We start from the raw sequence: 4,857 nt of genomic DNA on the forward strand, positions 1-4,857 counted from the left end.
AGGCTATGGTTTTTCCTGTGGTCATGTATGGATGCGAGAGTTGGACTGTGAAGAAGGCTGAGCACCGAAGAATTGATGCTTTTGAACTGTGGTGTTGGAGAAGACTCTTGAGAGTCCCTTGGACTGCAAGGAGATCTAACCAGTCCATTCTGAAGGAGATCAGCCCTGGGTGTTCTTTGGAAGGAAAGATGCTAAAGCTGGAACTCCAATGTGTTGGCAACCTCATGAGAAGAGTTGACTCATTGGAAAAGACTCTGATGCTGGGAGGGATTGGGGGCAGGAGGAGAAGGGGACGACAGAGGATGAGATGGCTGCATGGCATCACTGACTCGATGGACATGAGTCTGAGTGAACTCCGGGAGTTGGTGATGGACAGGGAGGCCTGGCGTGCTGCAATTCATAGGGTCGCAAAGAGTCGGACAAGACTGAGTGACTGAACTGAACTGAACTGAGTGCAGCACTTTCACAGCATCATCTTTTAGGATTTGAAATAGCTCAACTGGAATTCCATCACCTCTACTAGCTTTGTTTGTAGTGATGCTTTGTAAGGCCCACTTTGACTTTGCATTCCAGGATGTCTGGCTCTAGGTAAGTGATCACACCATCGTGGTTATCTGGATCATGGAAATCTTTTTTCTATAGTTTTTCTGTGTATTCTTGCTACCTCTTCTTAATATCGTCTGCTTCTGTTAGGTCCATACCATTTCTGTCTTTTATTGTGCCCATATTTGCCTGAAATGTTCCCTTGGTATCTCTAATTTTCTTGAAGAGATCTCTAGTCTTTCCCATTCTATTGTTTTCCTCTATTTCTTTGCACTGATTGCTGAGGAAGGCTTTCTTATCTCTCCTTGCTATTCTTTGGAACTCTACATTCAGGTGGGTATAACTTTCCTTTTCTCCTTTGCCTTTAACTTCTCTTCTTTTCCCAGCTATTTGTAAGGCCTCCTCAGACAACCATCTGGCCTTTTTTCATTTCTTTTCCTTGGGGATGGTCTTGATTACTGCCTCCTGTACAATGTCACGAACCTCCATCCGTAGTTCTTCAAGCACTCTATCAGATCTAGTCCCTTGAATCTATTTGTCACTTCCACTATATAATCATAGGGGATTTGATAAAGGTCATATCTGAATAGTCTAGTGGTTTTCCCTACTTTCTTCAATTTAAGTCTGAATTTTGCAATAAGGAATCCATGATCTGATGAGCCTCAAGAGGGAGGGGCTATATGTATGTATACTTACATTTTCCATGGGTTGGAGTGCAATTAGTGGGAAGATCTCAAATTGGGAATTGGAAGTCAGGACCCTCAAATCTGTCTCCAACAAGCCAGGTGACCTTGGGCAGGTGGCTTCCCACCGCTGGTCTTCAACAACCATCTTTAAAATGAGGGTTGTTGTTTTTTTTTTAAATTAAATTGGAGTATAATTACCTTACAATGTTGTGTTAGTTTCTGCTGTGCAATGAAGTGAATCAGCTACATGTATACATGTTTCCCCTCCCTCTTGAGTCTCCTGCCCACCCCTCCCCCAACCTACCCCTCTAGTTCATCAGAGAGCACCAGGCTGAGTTCCCTGTGCTGTATAGCAGCTTCCCACTAGCATCTGTTTTACACATAGCAGTGTATGTATGTCAATGTGTGTGCATGCTCAGTTGTTCAGTCTTATCCGACTCTGTGACCCATAGACTGAAGCCCACCAGGCTCCTCTGTCCATGGGATTTTCCCAGCAAGAATACTAGAATGGGTTGTCATTTCATCCTCCAGGGGATCTTCCTGACCAGAGACCAAACCCATGTCTCAAACCCGAGTCTTCTGCATTTCAGATGGACTCTTTTCCACTGAGCCACCAGGGAAGCCCCATATTTTCCGTTGGGGTCAATTAAATTGCTTTCTCTTCACCCTGTAGTAAACCTCCAAAATTTCCTTATAACTAGTTATTGTTTTATGGTTTGGCTGCTGATGGCATGCAAGTTCCATGACACCAGGGATCCTGTGTCACAATTGCTATGTCACTATTTCATAATGACTGTTATGGAATGGATGAATGAACTGTGTTAGGACTAATGAGCAGATAAGGAGAAGCATTGCTGTGCAATGCAACACAGAATTGTTGCATGCAACAAAGAATGAAAAAGGACATTGAAGCTATTATGTCAAAGAGCTGGTCTCAGCTGAGAAAAGCCTACAAGGAAATGACACGTGTGAGCAAAAGTTCTGTGAAAACAGGGCTCAGGGGGTCAACTTCTTTAGCTTTCTCAGTATTCTCATACTTCAGGGACTCTTGGGATGCTGGGAGCATGGAGAAGCTGGATAGCATATCTTTTTTTCCTTTGTTTTAATCTGTCTGTGTACTTCAGTCATCCTCCTAGAACTCTCCCAGAGTCCTTCTAGATTGTAGCATTCCTGACAGGAGATGCAAAAGTCTTTTGAAAAGTAAAGTGAATATATTAGTTGCTCAGCTGTGTCTGACTTTTGCATCTCCATGGACTGTAGCCCACCAGGCTGCTCCTCTGTCCAGAGGATTCTCCAAGCAAGAATACTGGAGTGGGCTGCCATTTCCTTCTCCAGGGGATGTTCTGGACCTGGAGATCGAACCCGGGTCTCTGCATTGCAGGAAGATTCTTTACAGTCTGAGCCACCAGGGAAGCTCTAAGAACAGAACATTAAATGAGGGACCAAACTTGATCCTGAGATGACTGAAATTCAGGGAAAATGTTTATTTTTAGTTCTTCTCCCAAAAATGGACCAAAGAAAAAAAAATCTCTCAGTATGTTAGCAACTAGATAAAAAGTTAATTATTAAAATGAAGATTTTTTGTTTTATGGCTCAGCTTCCCATTTGGAAAGAAAACATCTTTGAAATTCAATTTCCTGTGGAAAATTCTTCTAAAAAAAAAAGAAAATGGCTTTTCACAGGCCAAATCTTGAACTTAAAAATGTATTTTATACATATACAAATAGATGTATTTATATAAGTGTACATGTGAATGTATATAAATATTTAGTATATACATTTACATTATAAATCATTTTAGGGGGAACTGAACAAAAAGCTAACACAGCATATTAGTTTAGGAGAGTTGCCCTGGCCAATATTCCAGTCCCAACAATAAAGATTTCTGGGGGGGGGAGGAGGTCCCCAGCCCACAGCCTTAGTTATCCTATTGAAGTCCCTTTTAACTGGGTGAAAGAGGTTGCCAGTAAATATAATCCCAAGATCTACCTCTGAGAAAGTGGATCTTTGCCCATCCTAAGTGAAGATGGAGTTTGTATTTGAAAAGGTCTTTGAGGAGATCATAGGAACAATCTAGAGTCCTACCTCCTCTGTCTGCCAAGTCTTTCCCCCAGAAATCTTGCCTTCACATTGATCTTAATTTGAATCACTTTCTGCGGATTTACAGGGGTGGGCATAGTGCACACCTTCCTTTTAACCATCTTCTAAGTTAAATCCAGGGCTTCCCTGGTGCTCTGATGGTAATGAGTCTGCCTGTAATGCAGATTCCTGGTTTGGGAAGATCCCCTGGAGGAGGACATGGCAATCCACTCCAGTATCCTTGCCTGGAGAATTCCATGGACAGAGAAAGCTAGTAAGCTATATAGTCCATGGGGTTGCATAGAGCTGGACACAATTGAGCAACTAACACTTCCAACTTTCAAGTAAAATCCACTCCAACTTCTTTAATATAATACCTGCACATTCAGGAGCACTTGCCACATTTCAACTATGTCCCAGGCATGAGTAAGACACGGGGAACCCAAATGCCAAGGATGTGGCCTCAGTCCCCAGCAGCCTCGCCCTGCTCTGGAATGGCCGTGTAAACACCCACCATTGTGGCTCATGGGGACATAGCCTGTCATCCGGAGGCCTGGAGAAGGGATCCTGCCCTTATCTTCTCCATATTTTGCAAACAAATTTGTTTTCACTTCTGTCTCCCCACATCCCTCAGTTTTATTTTTTTTCTGTTTGATTTCACCCTTAGGAGAATTTACCAAGGGGCAATTTACCAACCAGCTGCAGTAAAGGAAGCAGAGGCCTGAGCATCTCTCTAGCACAGGCTGTCAGAGGAGCAGAGGAGACAACCTGCAGGAGGCATTTCCTGCCCGAAGCACCTGCAGACTCTTGTGTTCAGAGTCAGCCCCAGGTTGACCCCTGAAACTCCATCTCATTGAGTGCATCTCCTGGCAGGAGACTTTGGGAAATCCCACCAAAGTCATGGGCATCTGCCTTCTGAGAACGTAGGCCTGTGGGCCTGGGAAGGCCGAGGGCCTTGGGGAGATATCCTTTCAGACTCATTTCCCTATTTTTTTTTAGTGTATAACAAGGGTCCCCATCTCGGGGATCTAAGGCCTGATGATCTGAGGTGGAGCTGATGTAATAATAACAGAAATAAAGTGCACAATAACGGTAATGTGCTTGAATCATCCGGAAACCATCCCCCTGCCCAGGTCCATGGGAAAACTGTCTTCCATGAAATGGGTCCCTGGTGCCAAAAAGGTTGGGGACTGCTGATATATAGGTTCACAGGATTGTATTTGTTTATTTATTTATTTGCTTATTTATTTTTGGCTGAGGCATGTGGGATCTTAGTTCCCTGACCAGTGATTGAATCCTCACCCTCTGCAGTGGGAGGGTAGAGTCTCAACCACTGGACCACCAGGGAAGTCTCTCATTTCCTTCTTTTGTTTTGGAAATTTCTTTTTAAATTTAAGAGACTCTCTGCAGTGGCCCGGGGGCGGGGACAACTCTGGCATCTCGGTGTGTGGCTACTTTTTGTAACTTCACCCCTGAATCCCTCTTGTTCAGTTCCGTGACCCTCTGTGTCATTCTTGCCACGAAATCCTGTTGCTCTCTGCTCTCGCTC

At 43.9% G+C, this 4,857-nt stretch overlaps 1 long non-coding RNA gene across 1 annotated transcript in view; it reads left to right on the plus strand.

The window, feature by feature from the left end:
• LOC105003068 overlaps positions 1-4,169 on the plus strand; it is a 33,244-nt gene extending 29,075 nt beyond the window's left edge. Inside the window, exon 3 of the long non-coding RNA XR_827072.1 lies at positions 3,976-4,169. This is a non-coding gene — a long non-coding RNA (uncharacterized LOC105003068). The remainder of the gene's footprint in view (positions 1-3,975) is intronic.
• Positions 4,170-4,857: the final 688 nt, after the last annotated feature.

This window comes from Bison bison, unplaced genomic scaffold (assembly GCF_000754665.1).
Source record: "Bison bison bison isolate TAMUID 2011002044 unplaced genomic scaffold, Bison_UMD1.0 scf7180017864461, whole genome shotgun sequence".
In the NCBI taxonomy this organism is placed as follows: domain Eukaryota; kingdom Metazoa; phylum Chordata; class Mammalia; order Artiodactyla; family Bovidae; genus Bison; species Bison bison.